The sequence below is a fragment of the Strongylocentrotus purpuratus genome, unplaced genomic scaffold (assembly GCF_000002235.5).
Source record: "Strongylocentrotus purpuratus isolate Spur 01 unplaced genomic scaffold, Spur_5.0 spur5_scaffold_11, whole genome shotgun sequence".
NCBI lineage: Eukaryota > Metazoa > Echinodermata > Echinoidea > Camarodonta > Strongylocentrotidae > Strongylocentrotus > Strongylocentrotus purpuratus.
The window spans coordinates 30,956,244-30,969,139 of NW_022145596.1; the positions used below are offsets into that span (position 1 = coordinate 30,956,244).

General features: G+C 38.0%; 1 protein-coding gene across 1 annotated transcript in view; it reads right to left on the bottom strand.

The window, feature by feature from the left end:
* Window positions 1–1,266, bottom strand: part of LOC587030 (ankyrin repeat domain-containing protein 50) — a 41,454-nt gene extending 40,188 nt beyond the window's left edge. The window contains exon 1 of the mRNA XM_030981152.1: window positions 1,049–1,266. The gene's annotated coding sequence lies outside the window, so the exon portion shown is untranslated. The remainder of the gene's footprint in view (window positions 1–1,048) is intronic.
* Between the last annotated feature and the right edge of the window lie 11,630 nt (window positions 1,267–12,896).

Sequence of the window (12,896 nt, forward strand, 5' to 3'; positions counted from 1 at the left end):
GAAAAAAATATATACATTACATGTATATATATATATATATATATTGGCTATATTACAAGCCAAGGTAGTTGTTGTATTATTATTATTATGCAGCTTTCCCACACGTACCTCCATTGAAGCCCCCCCCCCCCCCTGCCTTCATAATGCTCTCTCATCATATCAAACACAAAATTGGTTGAAAAGGCAATTAACTTGATTAATTGCTTTTTAATTGCTTTTAGAGCTCTACGCTCTAGCCTCTAACTAAGTGTAGAAAATGTACATACAGTAATCAAGAGACAGAACACAAAATTGAACAGCAAAATCAATAATATGATTACGAATTATTTTTTAAATTACTGGATGGTGTTGGTGATATGAAAAATGATAAGTGCCCATATCTGCCAACATTTCAAATTGAAAGTCTATTTTTAACATTCTTTCAAACATATGTTTTCAGAAAATGTGAAAATGTAGGGAATAGGATTTATTACTTTGTACATGTATACCACTAGTTTGAAAGCAGAAATTAGGAATCATTCCTCCAAAATAGGAATGGTTAGCAGATATGAGTGCCCAATATCTAGGATCATGATAATGAAGAGAAATAATTCCTTGCTAGTAGAATTAGGCCCTAGATCTATTGGAAAATATTTTGAATGATATTACATGTATGAAAAGGTGAAAAATAAGAAAGAGGGCACAAAGAGGAGAAATAACACATAGAGGAAAAACAAAAGAAGACATTGCGAGGGGTAAAGAGAGTGAGAAAAGAACAGAGAGAGAATAAGATGTCAAGACAAGTTAGGCCAACCAACAATCAATGTTTATTTCTCCTGGCCAGGCCATCCACCCAAGCTCAGCCGGGAGCTCTCGAGCCAGGCCATGCATTGACTGCCAGTAATCTGGCGATTCGAATTACCAATGCGAGCATACCGTACCCACACACACCACTTTCTGCAATAATGTACCCGCATCTCCATTTCTATCACTTATCAGTAGAAATATGAAATGATATTCAAAACGTTAGGAATATTTCAAATGCAGTCAAAAATGGAATAATACTTACAATTCAAACACAGATGGGAAAGTAAAACTATGTACTCCTTTATTATAGATCCAATCTAAGACTCAGGGAACATGCGTTGATGATATCCTGTATAAAATATCCTGTAAATTCCATTCAAATCTGTATTGGATGTGCGGTGAAGGAACGGTTAGGCTCTAGCAAGTGCATGCTACAAAATGTTGTCTGCTAGTAACTGTGTGTGTCGGCAATGCAATGACAATGCTCATAATTTCCTATACATGAAACCTGCATGCAAGGTGTATGCAGGGCTCACCTCCCTGGTGTATGCATGCATTGAACGTTGTGTGTATGACTCGTGTTGCTGTAAAGCTATCTTAGCCAATCGGAGCCTCGGGTTGGATGTGGTGGGTGTGGTTTCTATTTTGCCGGAGAGCACACGGGCGAATGAGATTACAGAATGATTGACATTTCGGTAGGTGTGTTGTTCGCTCGCTTTACAAAATCTAGAGCATTTCTATTCTTTTCTCTCTTTTTTTCTTGCGTTACGCTTTTTTTCATGATGAATACTGTTCGTTTGCAGTTGTTCATTCATTGTACCTCAAACACGCCGTGAATAATAGATGTAGAGGAATGGGAAGAAAGAGAGAAGTAGAATAAAGGGAGAATAGAATTTAGAGTAGGAATAGGATGTTCTGCTTGGCTGACGGCTTCTTGTAAAATTTTCTTGAGAATAGAAAGCTTCCGGGATATGAACAGCGCATCTCTTTTTTTCATTATGTTTTATATAGACCCGTTCTCACCACTCTTTGGCTAAAAAGGGAATTGGATAAAATAATAAGTCGTACAGATTGAATTAATAACCTTTGCCATCTGTGAACAAATCATTTCATTCAAAGGCATATTATGAAAAAATGAAAAACGTCCCGGCTTAGTTGTTTGGCCAATTAATTACCTTATTTGCCTGTTTCAGCCCTATTAAAGGACAGGAAATTTCCCCCTATTTATCGAAGAGCGGGGTGCCTAATTGCACCACATACTAGCAACAATAGTTTCTCCGTTTCAGGCAGTTGATATCAGTTCGAGTGACTGACTAAACTTGAAAGAAACTTGTTGGGCATCAAAGAAGTTACCGGCTGTGTCCTTTCACGCCTATGGAGGCCAGGGCATGGTGTCTTAACAACAATGCAAGCACGCGGGACTATTGGCATACCCAGGTCAGGGTTATATACAGTGCACTTCCAAGTTTAGGTCACTCAATTGCGTCTGAAGTTCAAACACGAAAATATAAAGAAATATATTCGTATGTCTAAATATAGATACCTTTTATCTGAACTTCAAGATCATTTGCAGCCGTATGTTTATTATCACTATCGTTATTATTGTTATTATCACTAAAGTATAATTATTATTATTTTATTCATTTATTTTTTATTATTATTATTACTATTACTGTTATTAATATCATAATCATTAGTTTCATTATTATTATTATCATTATTTATTGTTATTTATTATTAAGATCATTTTTATCATCATATTTAACAACACACTACAATCCTCAAACAGGGGCGTTCAACTATAGGGTGCAGAGGGCAGTTTCCCCTCCCCCCCCCCCCCCCCAATACTTTGAAATCAACCGTAGGCTTATTATATTATAGTATATCATGATCATAATTATCCCTTCCCATTCCTAAAGATGGACAGATTTTCCTGATATTCCATGAATTAAAAATAATAAGCATGTATTCATGGAGCAAAGCAAAGGGAAAAGGGCAATGCAAAATCAATGATAAAACCAAACCAGATGACTCTACCTCAATGTGGCTAACTTGATTAGTGTATTGGGTGTACAGTGCTTGGCTCACCAGACAGCTTCCCAAATCCATTCAACGCGTGATAATAAAATGAGCTTGCGAGATAATCGCCTTGATCAATAAGTTCAAGTTCAAAAGTTCAAAGTATAACTCTCTGTTTACTAAAACAAACACACTAAACAAACTGATTACTGACAGACATTATTTGAATCCATTTAAGGGGCCATGAAATCTCAACCATGCTACTTTGTGTCTTTGGATATCATATTTTTTGTGTGGATGTATCTTCAAACAATCAAACATTAATTAATTCGACACTAACAGACAAAAGTTTTTCAGTCCATACGAGTTAGCGATTTTTTTTTCTCATAATTCTTAAAATCATAGATGTAAATCGAGTGTAATAATATTTCTCATCGCTGAAAATTAATCAATTCATCATCTCATGATCTCAAAATCAATATTAATTTTGAAGTTATATAAAGGAGGCCTATGATAACTTGTGATAACAAATACAAAAGCTTTCACCATTATAATAAATCAATTTCTGTTTGACTTGGATTAAAAGGTGTTATCCAATTCATTGATAAAACTTATCGCTGATGATTCTTTTCCTGGACTTTACATTGGTATGTCCGGGGATGGTTTATAATCATTTTTTTTTATATGCCAATGTTGGTGTCTGATACCAGATAATGCCTGTATAGTACGTCGATGTGGCTATAGTAAAGAACTTCAATTACCAAACGTATTAAAGAGATGAAACTATAGGAGAAGATGGTACTTGAGATGAAGAGTTTAATTGCCAGTATACCTTTAATAATAAAATGTATATATTTATTCATATGAAGCATAATAGGATGCATGTATAGATTGCAAATTTTCTTGAGGGAAAATGGAAATTTCCCGTATGTTTTACTATATACAGAGCAATTGAGAAGGGACATCGCAAGATATGTCACATCATTGCCAATTTAATATGCAACTTAAATCAGTGTGGACTTCATTAACGGTTTCTTCTCTACCCTAAAGATAATTAACGAGTTTTCCATGCAGTACGTGCATGGAATGAATATAGACTTATACACGGCATTCAAAACGGTCTCTGTTAATTCGTTATATCTTTATAATAACCCAGACACGCGTGACGTCGACTAGGCGATGCATGGAACAGACAGATCATCACGATAATAATTATGTTTAATACCAAACGGAAACAAAGCTTTTAAGATCCACCCCCCCCCCCCCCCGAGAGTTTCCCAGACTCCACGTCAGCTAAAACAACGTAATATCGGCATGTATGTAAGTTATGTTCATTCAAAATCATATTGACTTTATTAGTCATGATTTTCGTCTCTGTGAGGGTCGTACCAACACAGACCTCGTTATATTTACTTATGACACCCAAGTATTTCATCTCCAGGGCACCGGTTCTATTCATATACATCTATTTCCAATCGAACATGTTTTGTTAGACTTGTGAGATCCACTTAACCAATTTTTGGCTTCAAGTTCGGCAGGGTCTGTTAACATCGTTTGAATAGCAATCATAATTAATAATATAGGGGAAGATAATAACTGCAGTTCTGTGTAATAATAATAATGATTATAGGCATTTCTATTGCGCCTTCTATCTAGAAATTGATATCAGTATCATCATGTTATTGTATAGAACACTGATGTTATTGGGTATTATGAAGGCCTATGTGGTTACACTTTTTTTAAAGCGTTGAACGTCATAAACTCATAATTATGACGAAACTTCTGCAGTAATGCCATTGTGTTGCTAATGATTTTTTTCTTCTCCATATCTTTTTTTCCTCTCTCTCTTTTGTTCATGGGAATGTGGTTTTCTCACGAGTCCCTAGCTATTTTGTGTGATATAATTTTCGGCGTCCTCATACTGCTCACGTCCGATGCAATAGAAACAGGAGCTTGGGTCCATCTCCATTGGCAGTGGTGGCGGCAAAGCATTATTCTAAAGCATCAAATCAGATTAAAAAGTTTATAGAAAAATCCTTCCACAAAACATGGCAAAACATAAAGGAAATATATCTCTCGGAGCTGACGTGCATGAGGACACACCGTAGTCATATAATGGGGAAGCCTTCCTCCTCGTCGCCTCGACCCCCACCACCCCCCCCCCCCCCCCATAAACACCCTTGATTATGTTCACAATTATTCATTTAGGATATTGTGTGAGATATACTTAAACATGTTGTTAGTAAATATCGGATAGAGATATGACTATCGGAACATTCTCGGTGTACTACATGGATAGCAACCTGTATAGCTGTCGAACCCCTATAGGTCCAAAAACACCTGGCCTTTTTTTTTTAGCGTCGTAACGGAACTTCACAGCCCTGCATGAAACCAAAATGCAGAAAACAAGCTCCCAATCGCATGCCATGTCAGAGTGTTATGGGAAAAAAAGAGATATCGAAGAAGTTTTATTGGTAGATTGGATGATAAAGATGTCTTTTGCCACCCTGGTATAGAAGTGTCGAAGTGTTGAAACTATATAAGAAAAAGATATACCACCATCGGCACTATGACCACAGGGGCAGTCGAAAAATCAGCACGTTTTGTTTGGCTCATTGGACTCTGTCACGGTCAATGCATATTGTCTCCAGTTTATATCTCGACTGGATATCATAAGAGTATGGCTCTTCGGGGAACCGAACTTGTCTGTTTTGTAAGTGGAGTTGATTATCACACCTTCATTCAACCCGGGGAGGGGTCAGGTAAGCACACCCATCGACAGGTGGTATCTAGTCTCCAAACTCAGACTCTCGCTGTTCAGAAACAATAGTGGCGTATCCATTACACAGGGTGAATTCGAGCCCCACCACCCCACCCCCTATTTTGCTCGACAAGAAAATGATTCAATTCAATGCTTCCAATTAAATAATATTGGTAATTCCGATTTTTAGGGGGCTCCCCCCCCCCCCCCCCCCCCCAATGTTCATCTATGTGAAGATACTTTGAGAGGTGTTTTGCTTTTAAGAGTAGGTTCTGGTAACAGGTCCAGTCTGCCTATATGGTCTATTTTATAAAGTGTTTACTGATTAAAAATAACTGGTATTCTTGGAAACTCCATCTTTAAATACATGTGTGTGTCCTTCTTCCGAAAGTTCATATCAAACCAGCCACAATCACTTCTTTCTATATTGGTAACTTATCCGCGACGGGGGCACTTGTTTATCATTCGGAAATCATTGTTGCCCTCTACATCAGCTCAATTAAAACGATTTAGTTGAGTAGACATAATTATTTTACTGAACAATAATTCCAGGGTAGCATCCAGTGTGTTCTTGTAGACTAGCCTAGCCGAGCCTAGACAGATTCGGTACCAATTGTTTTGGTTCCCACGAGTGCTACTGTGATGATAATTTCATTTCCAAGATGATATTACACTCTGTTGATGTGAGCGTGTTACGCGAAAAGCATGTATAATAATAAATAAAAAGCTAATAATGCCTTTAATACAATTTCAAGGTAGCACAGAAAGGAACGTTAAATGAAGGATGAAGTCCACACTTACAGACTTATCTTGTCTATATCTAGAATATAGCTATACACCATGGCTTGCCTGGGCTGGAGAGAAAACAAGGTTTCTGTTTGGATCAGAAAATGATAAGCTCATGTTTCATCTTTAACGGCATAATGGAATGATCCAGAATTATCACTGTAGGATCCATTTATACATCGTTTGCATCGCAGCATGGTACATGCACCCGTGCCAAATACTGAATCGAATTTCAGCTTATTCTCATACAGAAAAACTTTACTGTACAAAGCATGGCTCATGTCAGCTTTCAACGTTATTTTTAGCAGCTACATGGACGTCTTTTAATTTATGCCACCCTGGTATTACATAATTTTAGATCTCATCTGAAAGCGGTGCTAAAGACATTCAGAAAATTATTCTTTACTATAGCCAATCCAATGCGGGCAATGGAAAATCTGACTTTCTTGTCGGGTAGATGTTCCGCCATGGCTACAGCTGATGCCATTTTGCAGTTTGCTGCATCTAGTTCTTGATTCCCTGCTTCGTGGAGTTTAGATGTGAAACATGTATTTTATTGATTTCTATGTGTTTTTCTACTTTTTAACAAAATATATTGAGATGTAGTTATTTCTAATCAGTATGCAGGGAAAAGACGATTGAAATCGAAAGGAGGACTACCACAAAATATCTCACGAAATGATTCTTCAGGTAGGGGTACTACCATCAATATTACACGTTTTTATAGAAAATTAGCAAAGCTTCAGAGACGTAATTGGGTCTAAGCATGAGGTAAAATCGGTGTGCTAAGAAAATTATGGATGATCGAGCCTCATGAGCCCCCCCCCCCCCCCCCCCTCCCCCTCTATGGTTCCTGTCGGTGTAACATAATACATGTAGATGTATGTAATCATACATACAAGTCAGTGGTATATCCATTGATTTCGGGTGGAATCCTCTCCGGAAAACGGGGCAGTGACTGGATGACATGCAGTCCCGCGTACTGAGGACCAACTGCAAGTTATATTGATTTTGTCTAGGCCTTTAAACGGGATGGGGGCGTACCCCGACTCAACTCACTAGTACTGGATACGCCATCGACAGGCCTCGCTGTGTAATCCAACACACATTCTGCTCCAGACAATACGATTTTTCGAACGATTAGAGGAATTAAGTCGGATTGAGGCGGAGACATAAGATCACAAAGCGTCTTAAGTCAATGTTTGTAATATAATCGGCAAACATAGACGTTTTCTGATCGAGATTAAAGAGAAGGTTGAGTTCTGGGAAAGTTGAAAAAAATATTTGGTGAGCTTTTCATTCTTGTTATGTTAGCTAGTGGATAAGTCGCCGTACTGCGAACCGCAAGGTACGGGGTTCGGAACCGTGCTACATCACTAACCACGTTTGGCAAGACGTTAATCTATATTTGCCACACTCGACCCAGGTGAGGTAAAATGGGTATCTGGCAGGAATTGATTCATTGAAATGCCAGAGCGCATTAATGGTAGCCGGGTGACAATAGCAATGTGGAGCGCAAGGGTGTCAAGTTATGCAGAAATGAGCGCTATACAAGAACTCACTAGTATAATCATTATTATTATTATCATTATTATCATTATTATTATCATTATTATTATTATTATTATATTCGAAATATGACAAGTATGTACTACTGGTTGTGGACCACAACTCCATACCAGATTACCACATGTTTGTGTAGTCCCGTATACACATTTTTGTGTGTGTTACATGTTACTTTTATATAACAAGACTGTGCAAATTTCTCATCATTTTGATGAATTAAAAACTTCATATCAAACACCAATACGTGCTATACACGATCAACCTTTTCCCACTGCTTCCACACAGTTTCGTTCGCAATGGTATCGCAACGACCCGAACTCAACTTTATCTTTAAAAGATAGTGGGTGTTATAACAAAGGTCGCTTGCATATCAAAAGCGTGACTATATCGTGATGGTATCAAGATCATTGGATAGTAGACAAACAATCCCATCAAATGTTAATCAGAGATTGCTTCCAGTAATCCCCCAGACATGGATCACATTCGTGGTACCACTGACGCGACTCTGCAAATATACCGTATAAACCCCCATATCGACCAACACTTCATTAACGGGCATGAAAAGGGCCAGTGGTTCATGTAAGAACATCTTAATACATTAACCTAATAGACTAATCACAGTGGCATGATTGAGCATTGTGACTTTCAGTTGTAGTAATCAATACTGTTGAAAATGAATTTGATATTCTGAGAAGGGCTGAACTGAAAGAAGAAAAACAAAATTAAAAAGGAATACCAGTAATATCCCTAACCACTCACTCTCCTTTTCCGTCACCTTGATTAGGCTGATATCCCAAACCATCTTGATTACGTTTACGTTACTAATTTTCATACTTTTCTTTACTAACTATAATAGATTAGTATACTCAATATTAGTATAATTGTCATGTATATCATTCAACTTATAAATGCAGCGTGATTTCCGATTTCCGACCCGCCCCCCCCCCCCCTCTCTCTCTCTCTCTCTCTCTCTCTCTCTCTCTCTCTCTCTTACACACACGACATACCCTCCCCATTTCACTCTGTTTCTTTTTCAAAAGATGAAAATGACAATGAAGGAGAACATAATATATGAGTCAATAAGTTAATTATCGCCGCGAAAGAATTTTTCACAAGATATTGATCATGTTGGTAGTCGATATGTCTTCAAGATGGTGTTCCCCGGGGAACGATTTTAATGATGACCATCGCTTCTGAAGGGCGTTCGTTCATCGCGCTTCTGAGGCGCCATCAAAATACGTAACGACTACGAGTTAAGAAGGAGATACTTGGTGATTACCTACAGATGATCTGAAAAATCCCTGCCCGATGCTTATGGTCATGATGGGATAATAAAACTTATTTTTAATGTCCAGCATGGCCATGCCAAAACTACATGCCTGGAATGACTAAGGGTCGGTCCGATGGTATAAAGTCTAATGATGGTGGAGTATACAGCATTGGGCAGAGACTGTATCCCCCCCCCCCCGCCCCCCCCCCCCCCCCATTCGCAGACACACACATAAGATCTGTAAATAGCTGATCATAATTATTCGTAGTCGCACTGGGTACCGTAATTTGCAAGGAAACTGCTTTTTTTTAATATAGGGGAATAAAAGCCCCCCCCCCCCCCCCTCCCCCGCCCAGACAGCTGCCTATATAAGATACAGTTCGCCCTCTTTTCGTAGATTTCTGCATACGCCCCTGTATTATGAGGCTCTTCTTTACTTGCCAAAATTAGTGCCAATCAGGAACTGATATTTGAGAAAAAGAAAAAGTGAATTCTATACCATACAAGCTATTGGAAGGGAAAACCTGTTGCTCCTATAACTGTACGTTCTGAAAATCACGGTAGATTCCGCCTTAGGTGAAAAACAGGAGACAGAGAAACAGACTTTGATCAAAGTCAGTCGTCGTTTCACTGCATATTATTATGCAATCCGCAAGCATTGATCGTAGAATCCTACGGTCGACCACAGATCAATTCCCGTTATAAACGTTAAAACCCTGATACACCGAACACAATAGAATCGCGTCATCAAAGATTCTATGTTGATGCCGAAAACTTTCTCTTGAACGCAAGAGAGAGAAAGGCAAATCGTACAAAGAAGAGAAAAAGAAAGAAGGGTAAGAAGATAAAGATGGGTAGGGCGAGACGATACTATTCGTGACCTATATAATCCTAACTCTGTGATTGTCATCGGGGAGCTATTGTCATTTTTCTTTTTTTTCATTTGCATTTGGTATTCATCTGTCATTGGTTTTTCTCTTCTCTTATTTCATGGTATTTTAAAGTTACTATAGATTTACAGCCACACACGTTGCAATGGATTTAACCTTTGTGAATATTTTGTATTTCTTGGTACAGACATCACCTTGTTAGATAGTGATTGGAACTAATTACTTCAAGTGAAACTGTGAAAGGAAAATTACAGCCATGGCCATGAAGGTCATGAACTGTCATGTCTACGACACGAAATATGGTCACGAAATGTCATATTTTCGACATGACATTTCTATACAGAAATTCGGGGTTCTAGGTATTATAACCTCGGAATTTGATTAAGATATTAGGAATTGGACAGCAATTTGGAGATGCCTAACAAGACCGACATTATAATACTAGACCGAATTGTGCATTCACGTAATATCGGTAGGTTTGGGGTCGGTCTGGCGTTGTGACTGATTTTTACGATTCGTTTAGGGAACTTCTTATTTCTTGATATCACTCTATGTCGACTTAAATCACCCCCCCCCCCCCTCTACCATACAACGTTTTCACAAGAATTATGAGATTGTCTTTTATACTTAACATAATTATGGTGGTTAATACTAGAGAAGTCTATGGTAAATTTCAACATTCATTATCTCTTGTCATGTGAAATTAGATACAATTCCTTATGTATACGTTATAATCAATAAGAATAAGTTTTTACATTTTTTTAAAGGAAGAAGAACAAATATATGAAGGCACCCCGACTCCTTACGATAAAATTAAGACGCCCCCCCCCCCCCCCCCCCACTCTTCAAAAAAAAAAGAATTGGCGATAAACAATGAACATGATCCCTTGAATATGAAAACTCGAATGCCATTCTACTTCAATAATCGTGACTTTCGTCGAGGAAGAAGTGTCTTCATTCTGCTAATGTGCTATCATCTTCTTTTCTAAACGTGAAAATCGATGAATTTATAGACGATCGGAATGACTGGAATGTTAAAGATAAACTTTAGTACTGGTAATGCGATTGCATTGTGAAAGAAAAGGTGTGGAAAGGATCAGAAACAGTTGATCATGTAGCATGTAAGTATTGGTGTGCACTGCAAGGTTCTGGAGTCATCAAAATCATAATAAATTTGACCGAGTCTTGGTAAAGTAACAAGCACTCACATAGAAAGCTATTATGGGACAACACACATGGTGTCGGGGCTAGTAGTAGTACTACCTTGATTTCCTTGTCTTTCTATGCTCATTACTCAGCCAGTATACATTTTCTTCCAAAATTGTTTGGCACATGTCATTTATTTGTAATCTTGAACATTCAGTGTAAGTTTCGTTTGATTCTGTGTTGTTGTTTTTTACCAGTACTGGAGTTTATCTTTAAACATCTTTCATGGAATTTCTCAAGGTATTTCCCAAGACTTGACCTCCAGAATGGTTAGAATGAGATGATGGGTCAACTTTCTCGGAAAGTTGGAAATGAAAGTGATGGCGATTTAAAGTTTGGTGGTAACGGTAAAGACTGAACACAGACCGAATTATTATGAACAAAATGATAAACATACTGAGATCTCTTCAATTTTGTCAACATCAAAATGCTGCCGTTTATGATCAAAGGTTGATACAGACCCTACAACATGTACACGTAAACATACTAAGCTCTAAGGTGAGTGTATCTGAAAAGAGACCGTTTAACAAAAGAGATTATACCTTGGAAGAAACTCATTCAAGCATGACCGTAAAGCGGGTCGAGACCACTTGGTAATCAATCCTATTATCGATCGCCCGGTTGGGGAATTCGAATAACATCAGATCAATCGCTAATTTACTTCATAGAATATTAGAAGGCCGGCAGACTAGAAAATGGACCGTGATTAAAACAGTCAAATCCTTTCGGAGATTACTTTTGGAATAAGAAACCTTGTAATTTCTTTTCATGACGGTGTTGACTAGTCTGCTAACTGTTATCGTCAATGGCAAATGGCAATGACGTATATTCTTATACTTGATAGAGTGAATTAAGAAGATAGACCGATCTACTTTTTGAGAATTTCTCCGACATGTTGCACGAAGAGCTTCATTCTTTCTGTTTGTCTCCCTTTTTTTCCTTCTTTTGAATGACTTTACGATACATCTGTTAGTCATCCTGGCAAAGGGATTAAAACTTAAATAATTATTGCTGCCATTAGTACAAAAAAGCAATGCTGGCAGGAAAACGAGGTGATGAAAAACCATAAACACAAAACTGCCTGTATAACATTCTAACTATTTAAGTAAAAGATGGCAAGATCATTATGCATGGGTTCGCTTATTTTGAAATAGAATCGTGATCGCTGAAAGGCAGATCAACATACCACCCTTAGAAAACCACGAAGAAAAAAATCATAGAACATACTCCTCAAATTAAGTACTCAATTAATAATATAATCTAGAAGAAATCCATAGTTAATCCTTGATCGAAAGTAGAAAGAAGAGATGGAATTATGCCATGTTCTGATTTGTGTCTAGTATGTGAAGTGGAGAAGAAAGTTGATTTGCATTGATGTCGGTCTCTTTGAGATGGAGTGGAGTCGGCAGAGAGAAAGGCAGGAATTCCCAGGAGACATCGGAACAAGAATAACTGCTCCATGTCGCCTAAACTTGACGTATACGGAGAGAGAGAAAAAATGTTCAAAAATGGAGGGAAATGTTCAGAATAGGTCACATGCATGCCTGAGCGGAACATGGCGGAACACCGCATTTGTCATGGCTGTGTGTGATTTTTTTTAAACAGCGGTGTA